The following is a 17,166-nucleotide window of genomic DNA, read 5'->3' on the forward strand; positions in this document are numbered from 1 at the left end:
TCTTTACAGAGCAAAGTGTCTTGTGGATGTATTATAATATTATTCCTGCCATAGATTTCACTCCGTAGAATCAGTAGAGCTGCTCAGTCATGACACCAGTTTTTTCTTTTAATTTTTTCCTTTTGATTTATGAATAAAATATGAAATAAGAAGTTAAAATCTTTTTCCCACAAAGATGCATTAAACTGATCGAAACTGACTTTTAGAAATGGACAATTAAAATGTTGCAAAAGATTTCTATTTCAAATAAATGTTCTTTTGAACATCTCTCTCATTTTTTATTTTTATTTTTATTTTTTACTTTCTGTTAATTAAAGAATCCTGGAATAATAATCATGTTTTCTACAAAAATATTACACAGCACAACCCATTTCAAAAATTGATAGTGTTTCTTATTAGGTGTTTTGAATAGGTGGTGTCTGAGCAGAAAATCAGCATATCAGAATGATATCTGAAGGATTATGTGACACTGAAGACTGGAGTTATGATGCTGAAAATTCAATTTAGTCATCACAGGAATAAATTACATTTTATTCAAATGAAAAGCTGCTATTTTACTTTATAAAAATATTTCACAATATTATTTTTTACTGTATTTTGAACAAATAAATGCAGTCTTGGTGAGCATGACACTTCTTTCAGAGAGATTTGTTTTAAATATTACAACCGCAAACCTTTGAATGATATTGTGTAAGTTCTGTTTAAGGATCTTGACAACTTAATTCACTTCTATATCAAAAATCATTTAAAATACCCAAGTGACTGTGTAATGGTGTTTACTGTCAAACACAATGACAGACCTGCCACATCTATCTGCACTCACATGTATTATACAGAGAGAAAAGAACAAACAAATATGAAAGTCCATTAGAATAACGAACTACCTCGCTGGGCCTATGAAGAATGGGAACAGGACAGAATCATGTTCTTCTTCTCCTCATGGTTTATATTTTGTCATCACTCTGATTGCAAAGTTGTTCTGGCAGTTTCAGAAGTACACTGTTTATTCACTGTGTAAACTTGCCAGTGTGCTTTAGATTTGGATGTGAAATACATATGAATGTCATTAAATACAGTAATGTTCTCAGTGCAGAGAATTAAACAAATAAAAACTATATTATATAAACAACATTCTTTCAACACAGTTAATGCAGTTCAAAAACAGGACACCTGATAGATGGAGAACATCGGGAAAATTTTTTACCCCAACACACACTTCAAAGCTTGAGTGTAAACTGTAACTGCTTGAAACTGTAACGAATCATCGGTAGATCTGATGAAAGGTTGTGATTTTTTTTCCAACAGACTGACAAAGACTGCAGAGATAAAGCAATAACAATGGCTAAAAGTATAAATTATAATATAGTCAACCTTCAATGAACAATAATAAACATAGCTCAAAACAACTAAATATATCATGTTTGGATGATACTATTATCCAAGTGTTGACAGATAGTGACTCAAGTTTCTACAGGTTGTATTTTGTTTGTTTAGCTTTTTGAGTTCAACTGTATCTGTTTATTAGTGTAACCTGGAAAGATATAAAAATACACAAATCTTTGATGTGAGATTCTCTCACGACCTCCAGCTGGAGTGCCCATGAGCTCCACCAGTGGACACTCCATCCCTGACTTTTAGAATTTACCCAGGACTCCATTTCCCATAATAATTTGTCCAGACTAATCTAAAATAATCATCAATTGCTGTCATTTGTCTCTGCATTGGCAGCCATTTTGGGGACAGTCTCTGGACTGGCAGACATTTTGTGAACAGTCTTTGGGTTGGAAGCCATCTTGTGGAGAGATTCTGGGCTGGTATCCATCTTGTGATCAGGTCCAGGCTTAGGAGGCATTACGTGAGCCAACCTTGGCATAGCAGACTTGACATAAGTAGGCCCTGGACTAGCAGAAATGATTTGAGCAGGCTTTGGCTTGGCAGGCTTGACATGAGCAGACTCTGAAATGGCGGTCATGACAAGACGAGACTCAGGAGAACTAACTATGACAGTGGAAGTCTGTGGTGTGGCAGCCATGTGGCGGTCCTTCTCCACCACTCCCACGGTAAATGCAGAGTCACTCAATCACAGTGGCAGATAAATATAAATGTCCAAAGTCCAATTTAGGTCATGCAGTGGCTCAGCTAGGCCTTTCTATAAAAAAAACTATAAGGCAAGTCAAGTCACAGCTGATCTTCACAGCTGATTTTCCTGAGCCTAGTCACATCAAAGCTGTTTTTTCGTCATGTCACAGCTGATCTTCCAGAGTCTCGTCATGTCAGAGCTGATCCTTTAGAGACTTGTCACATTACAGCTGATCATCTAGAGTTTTGTCACATCACAGCTGATTGTCCAAAGTCTCTTAACATCAGAGCTGATCCTCCAAAGTCTAGTCACATCAGAGCTGATCCTTTAGATTAGGGGTAGGCAACATGGTCTTGGAGTGCTGCTGTCCTGAAGAGTTTAGCTCTAACCCTAATCAAACCCACCTGAACAAGCTAGTCAATGTCTTCAGGATTACTTAGGCTACAGACAAGTGAGTTTTTTTCAGGGTTGGAGCTAAACTCTGCAGGACATCGGCACTCCAGGGTCGCTGTTTTAGAGTCTCGTCACGTCAGAATTGATCCTTTAGAGTCTCGTCACAGCTGGTCGTCTAGAGTCTTGTCACATCAGAGCTTATCCTCCAGAGTCTTGTCATGTCACAGCTGATCTTCAAGAGTCTCATCACCTCACAGCTGATACTTCGGAGTCTCGTCACGTCAAAGCTGATCCTTTAGAGTCTTGTCACGTCACAGCTGATTGTCCAGAGTCTTGTTACGTCACAGCTGATCATCCAGAGTCTCGTCATGTCACAGCTGATTATCCAGAATCTCTTCACGTCACAGCTGTCATCACAAGCTCTGCAGTTTCAGCACTCACAAGCTACGCAGTTTCGGTGTCGTCTGTCACAGAGACAGCTCCGTCAGGCCAAAGAAGATGCTTACGTGAAGGGGGACAATGTCGTGTATAAACAGGCTAAATACACACTGGAAAAGGAGATCAAAGTGGCAAAGAGGAATTATTCTGAAAAAATAAGGACTCAGTTCACTTTGAACGACTCCGCATCAGTGTGGAAAAGCCTAAAGGAGATCACCAATTACAAGACACCACCCCCCAGCACTGTGGAGAATCAACTACTGGCAGACGATCTGAACGAGTTTTACTGCAGGTTTGAAAGAACACCCATCACCTGCCCTGAACACCTCTCCACACAACCGTTCACACCATTAACAGCTCCTGCAACCAACCCTGAATGCCTCTCCAAACAACCGTTCACACCATTCACAGCTCCTGCAACCCATCCTGATCACCTCTCCAATCAATCGCTCTCACCATTCACAACTCCTGCAACCAACCCTGAATGCCTCTCCAAACAACTGTTCACACCACTCACAACTCCTGCAACCCACCCTGAACACCTCTCCGATCAAGCGCTCTCACCATTCACACCTCCTGCATCCCCCCTCTCCCCCACACCTGCAATACAGATGAGCGAGGATGCGGTGCGCCAGGTCTTCCGGAAGCAGAAAAGGAAAAAAGCACCAGGCCCAGATTGTGTTACACCAGCCTGTCTGAAATCCTGTGCTGACCAGCTGGCCCCCATCTTCACACAGATCTTCAACAGATCGCTGGAGCTGTGCGAAGTTCCTTCATGCTTCAAACGCTCCACCATCATCCCTATCCCACAGAAATCCAAAATTACAGGACTAAATGACTACAGGCCTGTGGCTCTAACGTCTGTAGTCATGAAGTCATTTGAAAAACTGGTGCTGGCCCACCTGAAGGACATCACTGGACCCTTGCTAGATCCTCTTCAGTTTGCCTACAGAGCAAACAGGTCTGTGGACGATGCAGTAAACATCGGACTGCATTATGTTCTGCAACACCTAGACAGACCGGGGACCTATGTGAGGATCCTGTTTGTGGACTTCAGCTCGGCTTTTAACACGATCATGCCAAACCTCCTCCTGCCCAAACTAACTCAGCTCTCCGTGCCCACCTCGGTCTGTCAGTGGATCAACAGCTTCCTGACAGACAGGCAGCAGCTAGTGAGACTGGGAAAATACACATCCAGCACCCGTACAATCAGCATCGGAGCTCCCCAGGGCTGTGTTCTCTCCCCACTGCTCTTCTCCCTGTACACTAACGATTGCACATCTAAGGACCCCTCTGTCAAGCTCCTGAAGTTTGCAGATGACACCACACTCATCGGCCTCATTCAGGATGGTGACGAGTCTGCTTACAGACAGGAGGTTAAAGAGCTGGCTGTCTGGTGCAGTCTCAACAACCTGGAGCTTAACACGCTCAAAACAGTGGAGATGATTGTGGACTTCAGGAGAAACCCCCCTGCACTCCCCCCACTCACCACCATGAACAGCACTGTGACTGCAGTGGAGTCATTCAGGTTCCTGGGCACCACTATCTCTCAGGACCTGAAGTGGGACATTCACATTGACTCCATTGTGAAAAAGGCCCAGCAGAGGTTGTACTTCCTTCGCCAGCTGAGGAAGTTTAACCTGCGACAGGATCTGCTGAAACAGTTCTACTCCACCATCATCGAATCCATCCTCTGCACTTCAGTAACTGTCTGGTTCAGCTCAGCTTCTAAATCTGACCTCAGAAGACTACAGAGGGTAGTCCGGACTGCTGAGCGAATTATTGGTACAACCCTCCCATCTATTCAAGAACTGTACTTATCCAGAGTGAGCAAAAGGGCTGTTAAAATCACTCTGGACCCCTCACATCCAGCACACTCCCTCTTTGAACTGTTGCCATCTGGTCGACGCTACAGAGCACTGAGCACCAGAACGACCAGACACAGGAACAGTTTCTTCCCTCAGGCAATCCATCTTATGAACAGCTGATAATAACTGTGGGACACACTACACTATTTATATTTATATACACTACACTTTTTATCCAACACACATACTTAGCGTACACGTAAATCTTTTGCACATAATATACATGTACATACATGGAACACACTACACTACTTATATTTATATTTATATGCACATACACTTATTTATCCAACACACATACTTAGCGTACAGTTAAAAGTTTTACACATAATATACATGTACATACATAAATGCTCATTTTAATATACCTGCCATACATTTTCAATTTGTATATTGTCAATCCTTACCCACCTATTTGTATTTTTTTGTATTTTTTATTCCTTTTTGTGTTTTTTGTTCTGTCGCTGTTATGTTGCACTGCGGAGCTCTGTCACGAAAACAAATTCCTCGTATGTGTGAACATACCTGGCAATAAAGCTCATTCTGATTCTGATTCTGAGATAGACTCCATGCTCTCTGTCCTGCCTGCAATGGCTACGGCCATTCAATGTGTTTGGGCTACACACTCCACCACAGCTCCTAGGTTTAGCCAAGAGAGGGCTTCTGATCCCAAGTGAACTGTGAAATTTCTCCCTGTCCTGTCCTGGCCATGAAGGTCACTTCTGAGCTTTGCCTGCCCTAGGGAGACCATTTCTGAACTCTTAGTTTGTCCTGTCACGGTCGAAGAGACCATCAATGAACTTCTAGCTAGCCCTGTCATGCCCATGAGGTTAATCTATGACCTCTGTGACCATCCTCTCCTAGCCAAAAAGGCTTGTCTCAAACCCTCTGCTTGTCCTGTAATGACCAAGAAGGTTTTATCTGCACTCTCTGACTGTCCAGCCACGGTCAAAAAGACTACCCCCTCTAGTCCTTTACTACTACTACTAACTCTCTGCTCACCCTGTTAAGGTCAAAGATGCCTGTCCTGTTACAGATGCAGAGGCCGCAGTTAACCTTTCTGTGTTCTTTGTTCCAGTCCCATCTGTTCCACCATGGTGGTCTTCTACCATGCTCTGGTTGCCATCAGCTCACCTCCAGTGCTCATCAGCTCCACCTGTTCCACCCTGGTAGTCTTCTGCCTTGCCCTGGTAGCCTTGGCCCTCTGCTCAGCCCTGGCTCTCTGCTCTGCCAGTTCTGCCTCAGTCCCCTGTTGCTTCTCTTCCACATGGACCTAGCTCTCCATCCCTCCCCTTGTTCTGCCTCCAATCCACCTCCCTCCTGGACTCACTTGGAAGGCGTTATTTGGGAGTGGGGGTGGGGGGGGGGGCTCTGTCATGATCACTAACAGGAGTGCCCATAGGCTCCACCAGTTGGCACTTTATCCTTGACTTTTACCATTCAAAAAGGACTCCGTTTTCCACAATCCTTTGCACGGAGTCATCTGCACTCACCATCAGTTGCTGTCACCTATCTCTAATTACCTCATTAGTCTCACTGTAAGAATGGTACACACACACTCTCACATCGCTGTTGATTGTAAGCCTGTAACATTTCCCCAGTTTCCTTGTTCCCTTATTTCCTTACATTGGCTACGTGTGTTTAATCTTGGACTGTTTCCATGTTTTGATTGTTTGTTGCCTGCCCTGACCATATATAAATAAATATATATATATATATATATATATATATATATATATATATATATTTTTTTTTTTTTTTTTTTTTTTTTTTTTTTTTTGGAAGTATCTTTTATGACAACACAAAAATCTCACAACAAATATGTACCCAGAAGTACCCAGTCATTACTATTGTCACTAATATGAACCTATTATGTTACTTATATGATGTTCTATATATAGTTATGATTTTACTACTATGATGCTCTCTCTCTCTCTCTCTCTCTCTCTCTCTCTCTCTCTCTATATATATATATATATATATATATATATACTGGTAAGTTATTCTTATACAGACATACTCCATTGTATGTTTCTTGGTTTCTTTTATTTAAGAGCCAGTCCTTCTCCCTCTTGTTCTCTAAAATGTTAAAACTCAGTGTAAATCAGTTTTATATTGAATTTACTTACCATTTGCCTCAGAGGGGCGCAACTAGCAGAACCAGAGTACACAAACCAGATGTTTTCTGATTTGTAGATCCATTGCAGGATGCAATTGTCATGACCCCTAAAGTTAGCCAAACAGATGTACATCAGAGCAGCTTTGATTCTACTTCTATCATGAGTGTATCAGTTCCTGATCTTTCTGAAATAAAAAAGATAATTTTGACAGTCATTTAGAACAGAAAGGTTTTTAGAATTGGCCAATAGAAACACACACACAAAAGAAAAACACAGGTAGATAAAAGAATTTAATTTAGTCAGTCTCCAAATTCAATTTGAAAGCCACATATATTTCAGTTGGGAGCACTGTTCTCTGTCTGGGAAATAATAATTTGGCCCACTAAGCAGCCAAGCGCCCAGTGAATAATTAAAATTGGCTGGTGGTCCTTACTGCTCAGAGCATGTACAGTATGACTCATCATATCTCTCCATCTAGAAACCGTATCCTCAAATCTATCTACAACCATTACTTATGTTTATTTTCTTCTAAATTTAGTCTGTGCCCACGATTAAATAAATTATATAAAATAAAAAATATAATAATTATATATAGTAAAATAATACATTAATAGAAAACTATTGATCTGAATTAAAATGACTTTAAAAATAGACTTAGAGAAGGTGTAGATATTTCTTCATCAGAACAGATTCAACAAATTTGGGAGAAATTTAGCTTTACACTCGTTCACGTATTATGGAGTCCATACTCCATAATAACACTTCCTCCAGTGTAAGTTCTTCTATTTACATCAAAGTCCTGTTCTGAACGGTTTTAGACTGTTTTGGCTTCTAAGCGATCCATGATCAATGTATATTTATCTTCTGATTGAGACAATATGACTTTTGCACTGGCTAAATTTATATTTATGGACAGAGAACTTGCATCTTAGTTAAAAATTAAAATTTTTCATAAACATGCAGCTTTTTGCTTCACAAGATGTTTACTGATTGACTGGATTTTTATCAGCTGTTTGGAATCTCATTGTGACGACACCCATTCACTGCAGATGATTTATTAGTGAGCAAGTGATGTAATGCTAAATTTCTCCAAATTTCTTCAAGATGAAGAAAAAAACATCTACATATTGAATGGTCTGAGGTAGAGTACATTTTCAGCACATGTTCATTGTTGTGTGAACAATTCTTTTATGTTTTGTCCTACAGTGAATCTCTCATGCAGCTGATGCCATCAGCTGATGACAACATGTCTCTTAAGACTCAATTATAAATAGACAGCTCACCCCAAAATAGTTCATATGCCTGCTCTGGTGTGTAAAAAATCCAGTGGGTCAGCATTGTTCCTTGCACACATATGGGTATCACATCCCCGGCTGTCAAAGTCAAAGGGCATCCCAGTCAGCATCCTCTCCTCTAATGCTGAGGTCGGGGGGTGGAACATGAGCCAAACAGGATCTAATAAATTCCTGCATCAGATATGATTCACATTTGTCTTATTAAACTGAGACAGGTTGTTTTTTAAAAGTCACATGTTTACTATTCAATTGTCCTTGTCTGTACTCTTAAATAAATAAGCATCTGTGAACTGTGATTCAGATTTACCAATGGTATGAAAACATTTAAATTAAATTTAAATAAAGAGTAAGAATAATGAATGAATAAATAAATATATAAATATTTAAATGTTTTAAATATGAGCTTAAAAAAACAATTTTAAAAATACAATTTAATTGAATTTATTACATAAAATACTTTGACTAATTACTTAATCATTTGAGTTTTGATTAATTAGCCTAAATTAATCATATATGTATGCTCCTAAATTAAGATAATTCTACAACATTATGTTATGACAGCAGGGCAAAAGCATTGAACAGACATTATAAATGTGCTTTTGTTTTATTTTCATATCATTGAATATAAACCTGCAGTCCACAGCAATTCATCCATTTAAATAAATTAACACATTAAATTGACGGTCCTAAATCAAACACACAGGTTCTCAGAGACAGCTAACAAGCAGCAGAAAATATGACCAAACCAAGCATGTACGTTGACTTGATACACAATTGAAAGAAATTATGCTGCAAACCAGCAGCCCCAAATCCTTTAAAGCAAAGAGCTGGCTGCTTAAATGCAGTGTAAGAACTTCAAATCTAATTGCTGGCATGCTAATTGTGTCCCACTTCATTGCGCAGAGTGCTAAAAACCTGCACGCCTCATAAACCACAAGAGATTGAATGGGCTGATTGGCTTCTGTTCATGATTTCATGGCTGCTTCTCTCTATACATTAAGAATAATTGTATTTATTTATTTTCCTTTCAATCTCTCTTCTTTTAAGATTCCCAGACTGAAGAGGCCCACGGTACCACTTCAAGCTGAAATTCAGTGCCATTGAAAACAAGCATGTTGTGGGCAAAATTGAATGGGAGCTTGATCGCGCAAACAGTTAGGTAATCCCATCTCATTTTGTAAACACAAATTAATTGCATTTACCCTTGGCCCCTCGCTGTTCAGGATCAAAGATGTTTAAAAGACAAGAAAATCATTTAAAATCCCCATGTGCTGTTGGAAGGAGTTCTCCAAGCTAAACCTTTTACTTGGAACAAAATCTTTGGATCAATAAAGGCAGAAAATCCAGAAGAGTGCTGCTGACAGGATTCCGCAGTATGTTATTCACATGATAAAACGGCTGCATATGGCAGAAAAAATAAGTCTGCCAATAGAAATAAAACTTCTTAGGCAGTGATTTATGTCCTCCCTTAATCAGTGGAGGAGGTGAAAGATGCTGTGTAACATTTGTAATATGAAATGACCAGTGAAAAACAGGCTACATTATGAATAACATCTTTAGTCCTCCATCTATAATATTGTTTTCTCCAGTGAAAAAAGTCATCTCATCTGAATCAAGAGAGAAATATGCACAGATCCAGCATTGTTTACAAGTGAAAACAGTCCAGAATGGTTCTAAACATTTATGTTGGTGGGTTTTGATGTGAGAGAGCAACAGGGGGTGGACTCTTCTGGGTCATTGACTGGTATTTTGGCCAGAAGCAATGGTTAATATTCCTTAAGGATGGATTTGTTTTCCACACAAACACGCAGTTTCACAAGATGTCCATTGATGAACTGGAGCCATGTGGATTACTTGTGGATTATGGTGATGCTTTTATCAGCTGTGTTATCAGCAGTTCTTTTATTTTACCCACATTTTATTGTTTTGTCCTTGAGCTCTTCCTGCAAATGTTTACATGAGTATCAACACTTGTGGAACACTTTTGTTCAGTGTGCAAAGAAAGGTTCAAATCATTATATTATATTATATTATATTATATTATATTATATTATATTATATTATATTATATTATATTATATTATATTATATTATATTATATTATATTATATTATATTATATTATATTATATTATATTATATTATATTATATTATATTATATTATATTATATTATCCATTTAGTAGCCAGTAAAAATACACTCTTTAAATTACTTATATTTGTAGTTTTGAAATAAGTTTAGTTTAAAAATACTTAAAAATCCCTTAACTTAAAGTGCCATGGCAACTGTTCAGAATTTTGATTTCATAAGCACAGAGGAGCAGCTGCTCAGCTTGAACAGAACATCTTCGTGGTTTCCTTTCAGTGGATCAACTCTATAATAAAACCACAAGGATTCCCAGAATCAGAGATGGGCAACATTTTGGATGGTTCTGTGTTGTGTCTGCTATAATAAATTCTGGCTTACAGAGCTTATGCAAGTCCATTTCACCTCCAGTGTATATTCTACAGTGCTGTCACAGGAAACAAACGTTGTCCACTACTTTCTGTGTTTAGCATTTTGTCTGTACAGTGTCAATGGAGTAAATGTCCAGACAGTGTCCTTGTTCACCTTGGCATGTGTGGTCTGCTCAGCTATTATCAGACTGCACTTGCTCTAAAATTAAAGGTATTGTGGGTTCATTAGAGAACAGTGCTGTCTATAGAAGCTTCTCACATTACTGTGCTTGGACTAAATTAGCTGATGGTAGTGATCTTGTCACAGTAAAACAGCTATAGTCATAACACATTTAATTCAACTGGAAGGATCAAACAGGGACATTTTTAACCTCCTTCAACATTTCTTTGAAACAGAGAGCTGGGCTTATATTTCTTGATTCATTTGATTTCCTTAAAAGCCATTTTGCATAAACAAAATTAGAATGGATATCAAGATGGCTTTACTTTGCACCTGACGCCAGCATATTTAAAACGGACAGTAGACATATCAATCATATAGTTAGACTGAAGGAGAACTCAACCTAACCTGTTTTTCTAGAAATGTCTGCAAATAACATTGTCTTGATGATGATAGATTCTGGTCATTCATGTTAACGAGGGGTGTTTCACTTTGGGAGATTGCTGAGCTAATACTTCAGTGAGAAGGCTTTGTGCCCTGGACACACTCAAGTACATTAGGCTGATTGCCGCTCCTCTGTTTATATGGGACTCTGGCAGAGGAAACCGTCCCAAACATGTATGCTGAAAACTACTACTATGAATTTTATATTTTGTGCAGGAAGCAGTAATGTGTTTTTTTTATGATATTGGTCTGCCAAAAATATGTTTTATTCAGTTGTTGGTTGGTGATGGATGACCATTTTTCGACTGGCACAGCTGGGTTCAATCACTCATTGCTTTGGTTTATTAGAACATCAATACAATCAATCCTCACCAAAGCCAGCCAATCTGTAACATTGCTGCCATAAAAAAGTGTAATATAATGCAGTAGATCTCATTTAGTTTTATATTGATTTTCTTTGTATATCCTCCGGTATATAGGATCAACAGATTGTTTGTTCCATTTTCACCAGAAACCTCTCTTAACATCAGACAAATGTGTCACAGAGGATAAGTTTGAAATTTATCACCATCTTATTGTGTGCTGTGGTACCCTTACAGAGCCCACAGGTCTAAAAAGCTTTAGATGGTTATCTGGGCTTGCCAAATGGAAAGATAGTCTACAAACAAGGCTTTATCACGAGGCCGTACATTGTTTAAATCTGTGGCCGTTTATTGAGTGGCACTAAGACTGATAGATAGAAGGGATCTTTTATGTTCAGACACACCTTTTTATTGCCAGACAATGGAGTCCAAGATTAATGCGGTAGGCAGGCTGATGCTCATGAGCGTTAGACCACTGCTGTTTGGCATCCAGCCCTGACAGAGAGCTATCGCTTATGCAAACTGGCAAACATGCTGTCTTAATTGTGACAAATGTAAAATATGTGCTAACATGTGAATGAAAGTGATAGTTCACCCAAAAATGAAAATTCTGTCATTAATTACTCACCCTCATGTCGTTCCAAACCCGTAGGCCTAAGGCATTTGTTCATTTATAGTTCTCTTATGTCCCCACAGTGTGTATGTTAAGTTTTATCTCAAAATACACCACAGATTGTATAGCTTGTTGAAATTGCCACGTTTTGGGTATAAGCCAAAACACTATTTTTTTTTTGTGTTTGTCTCCTTTAAATGAAAATCAAGTGGTGGTCCCTCCTCCCTTTTCAGAAGAGTGTGGAGCTTCAAGAGCTCATGCTCGCAGGCATACCACCGGTGTTACGGTTTAACCAGTGGTGACCATGTTACATGTAATGTTACATATATATATATAATTGTGACGAGTGGGGCGGGGCCGGGAGCCGTGGGAACGGAGCGAGGCCGGAGGAGTGATTGGGAAATGTGTGACACCTGCTATATTCACCAGTCTCGAGTTCCACGGAGGAGTTTTTGTTTTAGCCCCCATTTTTCATGAGCTTAACTCAAAGATCTATGACTTTTTCTATGTACACAAAAAGCCCATTTCATGTGAAAGAAATTGTAAGTGAAGTGACATTCAGCCAAGTATGGTGACCCATACTCAGAATTTGTGCTCTGCATTTAACCCATCCGAAGTGCACACACACAGAGCAGTGAACACACACACACACACACACTGTGAGCACACACCCGGAGCAGTGGGCAGCCATTTATGCTGCGGCACCCGGGGAGCAGTTGGGGGTTCGATGCCTTGCTCAAGGGCACCTAAGTCATGGTATTGAAGGTGCCCTTGAGCAAGGCATTGAACCCCCAACTGCTTCTCTCAAATATTGTTTACAACTCTGTCTAAATATTTGTTAGTGAGCACTTCTCTTTTGCTGAGATAATCCATTCACCTCACAGGTGTGGCATATCAAGATGCTGATTAGACAGCATGGTTATTGCACAGGTGTGCCTTAGGCTGACCACAATAAAAGCCCACTCTAAAATGTGCAGTTTTATCACACAGCACAATGCCACAGATGTCTCATGTTTTAAAGGGAGCGTGCAATTGGCATGGTGACTGCAGTAATGTACGCCAGAGATGTTTCTTGTGAATTGAATGTTCATTTTTTCCACCATAAGCCGCCTCCAAAGGTGTTTCAGAGAATTTGGCAGTACATCCAACCGGCCTTCACCTCCAAGATCGTCTGAGACCAGCCACCCAGACAGCTGCTGCAACAATCGGTTTGGATAACCAAAGAATTTCTGCACAAACTGTCAGAAACCGTCTCAGGGAAGCTCATCTGCATTTTCATTGTCCTCCTCGGGGTCTCGACCTGACTGCAGTTCATCATCGTAAATGACTTGAGTGGGCAAATGCTGACATTTGATGGCATCTTGCACTTTGGAGAGGTGTTTTCTTCATGGATGAATCCCGGTTTTCACTGTACAGGGCAGATGGCAGAGCGGCGTGTGGGTGATGGGTTTGCTGATGTCAACGTTGTGGATCGAGTGGCCCATGGTGGCGGTGGGGTTATGGTATGGGCAGGTGTATGCTATGGACAATGAACACAGGTGCATTTTATTGATGGCATTTTGAATGCACAGAGATACCTTGACGAGATCCTGAGGCCCATTGTTGTGCCATTCATCCACGACCATCACCTCATAATGCACGCCCCCATGTTACAAGGATCTGTACACAATTCCTGAAAGCTGAAAACATCCTTGTTCTTGCATGGCCAGCATACTCACCGGACATGTCACAGATTGAGCATGTTTGAGATGCTCTGGATTGGCATATACGACAGCGTGTTCCAGTTCAGGCCAATATCTAGCAACTTCACACAGCCATTGAAGAGAAGTGGACCAACATGCCACAGACCACAATCAACAACCTGATCAACTCTATGTGAAGTGTTGCACTGCGTGAGGCAAATGGTGGTCACACCAGATACTAACTGGTTTTCGGACCCCCCAATATAGTAAGACTTTTTAGAATGGACTTTTATTGTGGCCAGTCTAAAGCACACCTGTACAATAATCATGCTGTCTAATCAGCATCTTGATATGCCACACCTGTGAGGTGGATGGATTATCTCGGCAAAGGAGAAGTGCTCACTAACACAGATTTAGACAGATTTGTGAACAATATTTGAGAGAAATAGGCCTTTTGTGTACATAGAAAAAGTTTTAGATCTTTGAGTTCAGCTCATGAAAAATGGGGGCAAAAACAAAAGTGTTGTGTTTATAATTTTGTTCAGTGTATGTAACCCAGAAAAGGTACAAAAATAGTTCCTTAAATGTAAAAAATCTTTACAGTGTACATCATGACCACTGGTTAACAGCCTTCATTGATTGACAGGTCGATGAATTCTGGATCAAGGACTTTGTGAATTTCACCATTCGAATATATTAATCCTGACCTGAAATTGAGTTTAATTTTGAAATCAATTTATTGACACTAGCAAACAGCCCACACAATGTGAAGACACAGACAGGCTGCTTTACAGATGTACTGCAGATGTTGTGTCATTTGTGTTGCAAACTGGTTGATTGCTTCATGCTACATGCTGTTTAGGTGCCATTGATTTCACATATTCAAGCATGCCTTTAATCCATCCTCATCACAGAAAGTGATAGAATGAAGATGTTTTACTGTCCCTGCGTGGGAAAATTAATGAGGAATCCAGGATGATTTATATTGACCCGTCAGCTCCCTGATTGCATGTGACATGACTTTTACAACTGCAATTAAAATTATTCTCTCCTCTTCCACCAGTGAGAGCCACAATAGTCAATGCTTTCTGGTACCGCCATTTTCACTTATCACATTTCAAGGGCAGTTTGAGAGTTTGCAGTAATTTTAACTGTTCATCTTTTGAGTGTCAGTACGATACAAGGTTTTATAGAGTACTCTATATCACTTTGTGTCAAAATCAGGGTCGAAATCCTCAACGAAATCTAATGAGTGTGTCAAGAAAAGCATAAATCTTTTGTAAATGAGATCCATCCTTTACTGTTAAAGAGAATTAAAGAAACTCAACTTAAAACCATGCAGCTTAAGTCCAAAAGTCATTGTTTTTAGGCTTTATTTTTTATTGCATGTTCTGTGTGTTTGCTTACACTGGGGATTCAATTGTTTCTCAAGTCACTCACATGTATACATATAACACACTACTGTGGCAATGTAAGTTTTTTTTTCCAATAGGGTTGAAGATATTAACTTAAAATTGACTACACTACATTAAAGCAGTTAGCTTTTATAGGATTTCCTCTAAAAACAATGACTTTTCTGTTTCGCTTAATCAGGCTCTACCTAGGGAAAGCTCTCCCACATAATGTGAGAAATGGCTCTATTAAGATCTAATTAAGTCCAGATTTAGGTGACTCGGATGGGTAACAGAGTGAAGAATTGTCCCTGTGTTAAAAGGACGCAGGGGGTGCGAGGAATCATGTTGTCAGGATTGGAGGTGGTTTGATTGCTGACAGGTTCGTGGTGCAATGGAATTCACTCAAGAGCTCAGTGGGCGATGACAAATATAGGACAGCAGGAGTCAACAGACAAATGTCTTTTCATCAGAATCGGATTGATGAGAGAATGGACATTTGTTTACAAGATTGCTGTTTTTTATAGTTCTTTCTCTGTGAGCCAAGGTTAATTACTAGGAAATGCTTAAGTCCCTTTTACACCAAGAACAATAACTATAAAAATAATTGTGTCCACACCAACATGCAATATAATTTTTGTTTATTAAATATGTGAACAAAACAAAAACATTTTGTCAACTGCCATTTTAATGCTTGTCCCTTTTGTCAGGAGGATTCTGTCATATTATTCATTAGCTCGAAAAATAAAATTGATCTTAACGTTATTCCAACAATATTGTTCCTCTGTGTCATAATTGTTATTGTTTGGTGTGTTTCCTTCGGCAAATATTTTGCAAGCTTAAATATTAAGTTTGTAAAAGTGGTTTTCCATAGCGATGCAACAAAAGAACCATTTTGGGTTCTCCAGTGACATTATTTTTCCCCCAGTAAAAGTAATCTTTTGTGAAACGGGTTGAAAAGGTTCCAGGTTTGTTAAAAGTTCTTCATGGAACCATCAATGCCTTTATAACTTTATATTTTATAACATTTTATTTGATGTTTTTGAATATTTATTGATGCAAATCTTCATTTCATGCACACACTGTCTTTTTAAGCCATTAGACTTTGCTCAGAACTCCCAGATTCTTCTAAAATTAAATCTTAACCTCTGGACATGAATTAATTTGAATAATGAAATTAAAATGCCACACTGCTTATACAAGCCATTTTAGGTCTGCTATGCTTTTGAAGTTAAATCTCTCATCATAAAAAGTCGCAAGAACAATGAAACTCCTTATGGCATACAAAAACGGGTCTCTTGAGATCTTGACAGTTTCGTTTCTTTTTAATGCATGTTTGCATGTACTGAGAAAATAATAATATCAGAAATGACACTCCTTTTTGCTTCCACAAGGTAAAACTTGTGTTACTGATAGTGTAGATTTACAGAGATCAAAGCATCCTGTCCTAGTTGTCTGTATGGTGTAATGTTAGAGTATTACACTGGTCATGTTTGGTCATTTTGGCTTTTGTGGGTTTTACAAAGTGCCATGATCAAGAAGAAAGATCAAAGAGGACATGAGCCTGTGCTCAGGGCAGTAGTGCTTTGGTTATCTACACTGTGTACCTCTGCCCTCATCACCCTCTGCACCTCATTACCTTGTTTGAGCGATGGATTTTCCATCAAGTGTGCCTCTTCCAATGCCACACTTTTTCACACTCTCTAGCCAAATCACATTTTAAAGCAACAATACGATTAGCGCCCATGTTATTGGGCAATTACAACTGGATTGGCTAGTGACGACGGACAACTTAAAATATGCACTACCTGAGTGGAAATGCTTTGAACTGCAGAAAATTATTGTCAGTGTGCTTTATTACATT

This window comes from Carassius carassius, chromosome 27, assembly GCF_963082965.1.
Source record: "Carassius carassius chromosome 27, fCarCar2.1, whole genome shotgun sequence".
Lineage (NCBI taxonomy): Eukaryota > Metazoa > Chordata > Actinopteri > Cypriniformes > Cyprinidae > Carassius > Carassius carassius.